Source organism: Carya illinoinensis, chromosome 14, assembly GCF_018687715.1.
Source record: "Carya illinoinensis cultivar Pawnee chromosome 14, C.illinoinensisPawnee_v1, whole genome shotgun sequence".
NCBI classification, from domain to species: Eukaryota; Viridiplantae; Streptophyta; class Magnoliopsida; order Fagales; family Juglandaceae; genus Carya; species Carya illinoinensis.
The window spans coordinates 16,978,427-16,987,823 of record NC_056765.1 but is presented as its reverse complement, the minus strand read 5'-3'; the positions used below and the strand labels follow the sequence as shown (position 1 = coordinate 16,987,823).

Below are 9,397 nucleotides of genomic sequence, written 5' to 3'. Positions count from 1 at the left end.
TCGAACAGTATTCAGAGTGTTTGAATGGGACAAAGCCAAAAACCAGTCATGAAAAAGAGTAAAAAATTGAATTGAAAAACACAATTTTCACATACATGATGGCATATTTCAATACGATACATCGGAAACTATATGATTATCCATAAATATGATTATTAAATAAGTTAGAAAACTATAAAAACTTACCACTAATTTTTGCAATCCAATAAGAATATCAATCCACACTACCTATATATGCATAAAACACATTAAACAATTGTTCTATCCCAACAAATAAATGCAACAAATGAAATTGTACTTGTAAACGAAAATTAGAATGAAAAATAACAAAAAAACCATTTACCTCTTATGCTTCTTTCTTCTCTCTCAAGAATCTCTTCTCTCTCACTTCTTTGAAGCTCTCTCTCTCCACAACATTTTCTAACAGCCTCTGCCACGCTCTCTCTCCCTTTCTTAAACTTCAATCCGAGTGAAAAAGAAGCGAAATGATCGAGTTAATAATATGTGAATTTACATTCGAACAGATTTTTTACAAGTTCGAACGTGAAAATCATAAAAACCGCAAATTTTTCCCACAATATTTTCCCATTTGAATTAATAATATTTCAGTTTGAACGAAAAAAAATGAATATTCTCCAGCATATACCGATAATTTGGCGTGAATTTTCCCTCCAAACAAAAAAACTTCGTTCGAACAAAATTTATATCTGTTCGAACAATTTTATATGTGTTCGAATAGATAATAATAGAAATATATAAATATACACCAAATATTATTATTAGTATATAATAAAATAGAAGACACTATATAATACTAAGTGTCACCAATAGCATAATACTAAGTTTCTTATCAATCAATGATATTATGTATTACTAATAGACTAATATTTTATTTAGTATCACTAATAGTGTTATACTTATAATTAGTATCACTATAAGTATAACACTAAGTATCACTAATAGTATAATACTATCTATTATAGTATAGATAGCATAAATATTTGAAAACTAATAGTACTATAATACTTTCTAATATATTCTAAGTACTTGGTTTATTAATTACTAATACACAAACTAAAAATATTAGATATATGTATTTTATACTTATATTTAATGCAATGTTTTACTATAGACTTAGTATATTACTATATAATGCAATGCTTTACCTGAGACTATTTTATACTTATCTAATGCATAATTTAAGTATTAGTACTAATACTATTATATATTGTTTTACCTCTTGTACTTATATATATCAAATTATTTATGAATTATTACAATATTCATTCGAACATATACCTTTTCAGTTCGAACTGATACCCTTTCCGTTCGAACGAATTTACGTTATTTAAGCCGCGATACAGTTTCTTCTCCGGCCATTCGTGCATCCTCTCATTCGAACTGTCCGATCGAATCCTCCGCCGTTCGCAGCCCCAACGCCGTTGCAAACTCCGACCAAGTCCTCAAATCCCCTACAACAAGAGGTATGGGTTAAATTCCATTTACTTTACCGATTAAATCATTGGTTTTGGGGGGGTTTGGATTTTGAATCAAAGTAATCGGTAGAAATGATGGGGCTTTATTCCTCAATCATTTCTACCGATTAAAATATTGATACATTGAATATTTTGGATTTGTAGATTCGGGACTGAGTCGACTCAGCCATGTCTGTTTGGCTCAGTCCCGTTCGAATGAGTGTAAATTCTATTCGAATGGAATTTATGCTCATTCGAATGGAAATGAAGTTCATTTGAATGGACTTCTTGCTCATTCGAATAGATGTTTTATGAGGTCATTCGAATTGAATTTTAATCATTCGAACTAAACATGATATTTGGCAGCCCTTATTCGAACGGATTTTAATCCATTTGAATAAAGGCTTGCCAAACACTGCAGCACAACATTTATGTCCTCTAATTCACTTTAGTTAAATTACATAATTATTTTGTAGATCAACAGTATACTAATGGCAAGCAGCAGCAGAAGAAAACGTTCCCGACCCCATACAGGCCAAAGTAGCGAAGCAGCTCCTTCTCAGCCTGCCGTGCGGCCTATACTTGTTGAGCGGGAGATCATTCTGGATGACTTCTGTGATCTCACTTGGGAGGGATGGAGCATACATGACATCATCATCAATCGTGGATGGACCCCGATTTGTCGGTAGAGGGGCGCAGCATATCCTGAGATGGTTGGTGAGTTTTACCGTGCCATGGTAGAGCAGTCTGGTGATGCTCTGTGCTACAACTTAGTAGTTCGGGGAGTGAGTATTATCTTCTCTCCCTGCGTTATTGCTAAGTTTCTTAATCTGCGGCGGGAGCCCGGTGCATATCATGCAGCACCAGCACCAGAGAGAGCAGCGACTGCACCATCTAGAGAGGACACACCAGTTGCATCCTCATCGCCAACACCGGATGTACAGACCACAGAGCTGGATGCTAGCTCGGATGATAGTGAGAGCCGCATTGAGGTACAGACCACAGATGATCAGGTTCGTGACATTGTGCGGGAGCCTTTGGCTCCTCCATATGATGGCAGTAAAGTGATCCGACAGGCCGACTGTATAGCATTTTTCAGAATGCTTAATCTGATTGTCGAATATAATATTGATCTGAAAAAACACAAGACTGATTTCGGGATCAAGCGGGCCAGATTTTTGTTACGGTTAGCGTAGGGGAAGGCGATTGATTTGGCATTATATTTCTTCCTCTGCATTCGATCAGAGTCACGCTATTCGGGTGGAGGTAGTCTACCATTTGCACTGCTGATATCTAACCTCCTACTCTAATCGAGGGTTCAAGTGACTTCGACTGAGCGGAGGACCCCACAAATGGGGCCCATTAACAGGATCACATTCAGCAAGAGCAGGGGTCACTTGCCGAAGACTCATGCAGTACAGGATCAGCCTCCGCCTACTGATCCAGCTTCTACTTCTGCTGCCCCTATTGAGAGACAGCCTGCTAGGCCTACTCCGGATGAGGTACGAGCTATATTGGTGGAGCATCGCCAAATTATATTCAGGGACTTCATTCAGCCCATCTTGGATAAGTTTAAGGACGCGGAAGGACGCTTACATACCTTACAAGAGGATTTTGATTTACTTAACAAATAGATATTGTTAGTTATTATTTTACTTTTTTTATGTTGTATAGAACATTTAACTCTTTTTGGGATGTAATTAATGTATGATTTTTATTTTTAGTATTTGCTAGCCTCTTTATTGTTAATTATATTTTCTTCTCATTATACTTAATGTTCACGATAATTGAAAAAATGACACTATCTTTAAAGTAATATTTATTTAACTAAAATATTTTTAAAATAATTACATAAAATTAATTTATGAATTCGTAAATATTTTAATTCATTGTAAATCATAATATATAATATATAGAAATTTTTATTTAATTTGAAAATGATAAAAAATTAATAGAAAAAATATGTATTATTACAATTTTAACAATATATATTTTCAATTAAATAATACCGTTCGAAAAAATTAATACTAATTCGAATATATTATATTGCATTCGAATAGATTAATTATCTATTCGAATTAAATTTTATTAGTTCGAACGGTTTTAATTTTTTGAGATAATCTAATTCGTCCCAGAATCTCCGTTCGAATTAATATTTATTAGTTCAAACGGATTTATAAGGTTCTCCCTATTTTGAGACGAAATTTAAATTTCATCTCTAAAAAGTATCTTTAGGGATGAAATTTATTTCGTCCCTAACAAATTTCGTCCCTAAAAAGAAAATTTCTTGTACTGTGTGCAACCCTTTTAATTTAAGATTTGTAAATCCCATATGACCCATTGGATAAAAGTGAAATCCCGGCCTCGTTTGGTTATGTAGTACAGATGAAATGAGCTGAGATAGAATGAGATGTTTTATTAAAAATTGAATAAAATATTATTATAACTTAATTTTATAATAAAGTTTTCGATTGGGTTCCATTTTTTTTCAAATAGTCATTGTGGGACATGCACTAATTAGATTAATATGTAGTATCGCTCTTAATCTATTGTACTAATTTTTCTGGTGTTATGGCATGAATGAGGTGTTTTCTATATTTATTTTATAACCTCTCTGGAGACTTACAAAGTATTTGAAAGCCATCAAAATTATCAAAATGCATCTATATGAAACAGGTTTTAGCGACAAGATAATGACACTGAAAGGTACAGAAAGCACTACAATAAGTTGCGAGGACAATACTGTAGCCGGAAGAGATTGTGATTTCCTCTCCATTCCCTAACATTTGTTTGTGTTGACAAAAAATAGCCGTAAAAATTCATATTTATGGTGATTTTTTTTTGGTCGCAAGAAAGAAACAAATGCTACAGTAAAATATCACTTTTTGATATTAAATAGTACTTGCAAACTGATACCTTTTTTTTTTTTTTTAATAAAACAATCAACTTCATTAAGATATAAGATAAGTACAGATATTTATCAAACCATATGATTTGAGAAAGAAATTTGGGAATACAATTCCACCACATTTCTATACTATCAACCCTTCAAGCATATCTAGCCAATTTATTTGTTGCCCTATTTCCCTCCCTACGCACATGAGAGAAAACAAAAGTTGTAAAGCAGCTTTCAAGTCTCTGAACTTCTAAAAATAGAGCCCCAAAAATAGAGTCCAGCATATTGTTTTACTACAAAGACTCCATGCACTAGCAACAAACAGTCGCTTTCGACCATAATATTTGCAATGCCCATATATAGTAGAACACAATTGAAGTCCACAGAAAACAGCTAACAATTCTATAGCCTCAGGCACTTCAAATTAAATCTTACTAGCAGCCATCACTACCTTACCTGTAGCATCCCTCAAGATAATTCCAACACCCGCCTGATGAATGTATCCAAACGTAGCCCCATCAGTGTTCAATTTCAGTACCTACTCTAGTGGAGGAACCCAGCTATACTAATGTTTGAGCTGCACTGTAGGCTTCACAATCACTTCTTTATAGCTATTCACAACACACAAATCATGATTGACCCCAGAAAGAGGACTAAGGTAGATTTTATAAAACTCCATCTTATTTCTCCTATGCCAAAAGCCCCAAACCAAGCAAAAAAAAAACCCAACTCGTGCAACACATTACTCTTTACCACCTGCACAGTAATATCCATAACTGTATTGCAAATTGAGTCAAGCAGAGAAGGGAAAAAATGATTCCATAATTCTTTAAGCTGGTTATAGCCAATCACCGCATGGAATAGATCCTCAACAGGATACGAACAGAAACTACATTGAGCCCCGATAATGACCTTCTTTCTAAGTAAATTTTCTTTGGAAGGGAGCCCCTCCTTACAAGCATGCCAAGCAAATACCTTTATTTTATTAGGTCTTTCCAGTTTCCATAGAGATTTCCATAACCTTTGCTGTGTTACCATCGAGGAAGAGCCTGCCCTACCATCTCTCTGCTATGAAAAAATGAACTTGTAGCGGCTTTTAACTAAAAACTGACCACTCCTTTCGTGGCTCCATATCCATTTATCCACTGCATCACCTGGAAAAATCATCATTTTTTAAATTTCTACTGTTATCTTTGGATTGAATCTTGATTTTACCGATATCCCACCACCTAGTTTCCTCATTAATAATAGATGCCACAACATCCTTTCTGTTTTGCACAACAAGCCCATTTTCTTGCTCTAAAGCTTTATAACCTGAACCCATTGCTCAATCCATAACAATGCTGATTTCCCATTACTAGTTCTCCATCTACATCCGTCCCTTAACCATTTTTTAGCTTCCCAAATTTCCCTCCAAGTAAACGAAGGACAATTCCCCAAACTAGCATCCATAAAACTAGACTTTGAGAAATATCTAGCCCTAAGGAGCTGATGTAAAATAGAACCCTCCTCCTGCAATAAAGTCCAACCTTGATTGGCAAGAAGAGCAAGATTGAAAGTTCTAAGATCCTTAGAACCCATACCACCTCTAGTCTTCCCCTCACACATATTACTCCAACTAACCCAATGAATTCTTCTTTCATTAGGTTTTGCCCCCACCAAAACTTGGACATTAACCCCTCCAATTCTGAGCAAAACTGGGCAAGCAAAAGAAAACAACTCATGGTGTAAGTAGGGATTGATAATGCAACAACTTTTAATAAGATCTCTTAAACCCCCTTGAGATAACAGTTTTTCCTTCCAACTTTAAAGTTTTTGCCATACCCGTTGTTTAATAGACTAAAAAGCACTAGATTTATTCCTACCAACTATTGGAGGCAAACCCATATACTTTTCATATTGTTGGACATCACTACTTCCCCACAACAAACCAATTTCTTCTCTAACATCCCTCCCCACATTTCCGCTAAACACCATTGAAGTCTTTTCTCGATTGATTTTCTGACTTAAGACACATTCATAAAAGTCTTAAAGGTCTTGAACTCTCTTATTTTCTTCTACCTCAGCCTTGCAAAAAATGACACTATCATCTACAAATAGCAGATGATTGATATTAGGAGCACCCCTGTAAATGTTTATCCTAGAAATTTCTCTTCTAATCCCAACTACCTTCAATAATGCTATTAAATGATGTGCTTAATTTCTATATAAGTTTTGTCAAACTTTAATTCTTAATTTTATGCTAGTTTGTATTTAATTTTCTTAGTTATTAGAGTTTTTATTTATTTTGTTTATTTTTATTTAGGAATAAATAAATTATAGGAGTCATCAAGAGAATAGGAAACATTCAGTTCTCGAAATTCCTGAAGTACCCTTCGGTAATTGAAGGATAACTTTTTCTAGACAACTCCAATAAGGGTAATTTCGGTGTCTACAGAAATCCAAGAGAAAATCCTAGAACTTTTGCATTAAATCCTTGGCCAAAAATGAATATCTAGAAGGCAGAAAGGGTACATCAATTCAAAAGTCACAAAACTGTCGAATTCTTGAAATACCCTTCAGTATTTAGAGCATAACTTCTTGTAGAAAACTCCAATAAGGGAAATCTCGGTGCCTATGAAAATTTGAAATAAAAACCTACGACTTTTGTGTAAAAGGGCCGAAAATGAACATCAGCAAGGAGAAAAAGGCACTTCAAGCATGAGGTTGAAAATCTGCAGAATTGGAGCTCATCAACGATAGATATTCTTGATCTACATAGAGTTTCCCTCTTAACTCTTTAATCTTCTCTTTATATAATTCTCATTATGAATTACAGAATTATTATGGTTTGTTTTGATCAGATTATGAACTAATTTCTATTGCTAAGGCTACGATGTAGCCTCTCCATGACAATCCCTAATCTTATTTCGTTGTGATCATAATTTTATCATTCCATTTGAGTATAGATCATTGAGTTTAATGCCTTCAATTATTTGGCCAATAGTTAAATGATTTGTTGTGCATGTTAATTCAAGAGATGATGCATGTAGTTTTGCTTCGTATAATGTATGCCATGAATTGAACGAAAGACAGGAATGTGCCAACGTGATTTATGCGGCTTTTATGTGAAATATTATTAATCTTAATGTGATTAACTGCTTTTAAATTTGCATAGACATATTGCTGGTTATCGTAGGTTGAGTAATTCTAATTCTACTCGAGAGAGGGTCTTAGATAGGTTGAGTAATTCTAATTATCGTAAGATGATAATTGGTTGATTGTATTGTTAAGATTTGGGATTTGATTGGTTAGATGAGTCGGATGCCTTAGTGTTTTCTTCTTTGGTGAAATCTTCTTATTTTCAAATGTTTGGTCAATTCTTCAGTTGTTGATTTAATTTAATTTGTTGCTATTTTTCTAATTCAAAATCCATCACTTTTCTTGATTTTCAAATAATTTAGAATTAGAACAATTTCAATAGTTAATAGGTAAATAGTCCGCGTGGATTCGACATCTTTCTTATCATTATATTACTTGGTAGGATTTCGTACACTTGCAAAATTTCACAACAAGTTTTTGGTGCCGTTGTCGGGGACTATTTATTTTCTATTACTTTTGATACCAACTAGTTCTAAGTTAACTTGATTTTTTTTTCCTTTTAAAGTTTTGATTGTTATTTTTATTTTTATTTTTCTTTTCAGGATTCTCGAGTTATGTATGAGATGTACTCAAAGCTTGGATTTAGTACCTTTTGACCCTGAAATTGAACACACCCTTCATTGTTTGAACAAGTAGAAGAAGGATTCCACAACTGAAAATGAAACAATGGAAGATCAAGCCAATAACTTCTAGCATTAGATGACTTGCCATTCAAGCCAATAACTTTGAAATAAAGCCAGCTATTCTTCAAATGATGGCTTCAATGATGCAATTCAGTGGCATGCCACATGATGATCCAAATGCTCTCATAGCTAATTTTCTAGAGTTATGTGATACTTTTAAACATAATGGGGTTTCTGATGATGCTATTAGATTGAGACTTTTTCCATTCTCCCTCCAAGATAAGGCAAAAGTATGGTTAAACTCACTTCCACCATTCACCATAACTACATGGGATGATTTAGCTGAAAAGTTTCTAGCAAAGTTCTTTCCCCCAACCAAAATTGTGAAGATGCGAAATGATATCACCACTTTTGTCCAATTTGATATGGAGACGCTTTATGAAGCTTGGGAGAGGTATAAAGAATTGCTTAGAAAGTGTCCACATCATGGACTTCCTGTTTGGATTCAAGTGCAAACCTTCTACAATGGTTTGTAGCCTACAACACGTACAATGATTGATGCAGCGGGAGGGATTTTGAGGAAGCAATCACTGGAAGACGCATATGAGTTGGTGGTGGAGGTGGCAACCAACAATTATCAATGACCAGCAATTCAAGTGACAACAAAAAGAACTCAGGGAGTTCACGAAATTGATTATTTATCTGCTTTAGCTGCTCAAGTTGCAGCTTTATCTAAGAAATTAGACAATGTCAATATGAGTTCCATTCAATCTACTAATGCAATTTGTGAATTTTGTGCAGGAAATCATATGGGGGTAGATTGTCAAGTGGGAAATTCATTTGCCAATAATAGTTCGGAGCAAGCAAACTTTGTGTCGAATTACTAACGACAAAGCAATTCTTATTCCAACACTTACAATCCAGGATGACAAAACCACCCAAATTTCTCATGGAGCAACTCCCAGAATGTTGTCAAGCTTCCACCAGGTTTTCAAGAACAATTTATGGCCAAGGTGGATGCTAAATTTTAAGAACATGACATTGCTCTAAAGAACAATGAGAATACTATGCGGAGCATTGAAAGGACACTCGGTCAATTGGCAACATTTATGTCTGAAATGCCTCAAGGATCACTTCCAAGCACCACAGAAAAAAAATTCCGAATGACCAAGTGAAGGTCATTACTTTAAGAAGTGGAAGGGAGCTTAATTTAGAAGAGAAAGAAAAAATTTTTGTAAAAGAGAAGATGACTGTGAGAGCCG

General features: G+C 34.5%; 1 non-coding gene across 1 annotated transcript; it reads right to left on the bottom strand.

Annotated features, from left to right (window-relative positions):
• Positions 1-8,522: 8,522 nt before the first annotated feature.
• Positions 8,523-8,629, bottom strand: LOC122295249. The gene has a single exon (XR_006237911.1). It is a non-coding gene; the product is annotated as a small nucleolar RNA R71 (small nucleolar RNA).
• Positions 8,630-9,397: the final 768 nt, after the last annotated feature.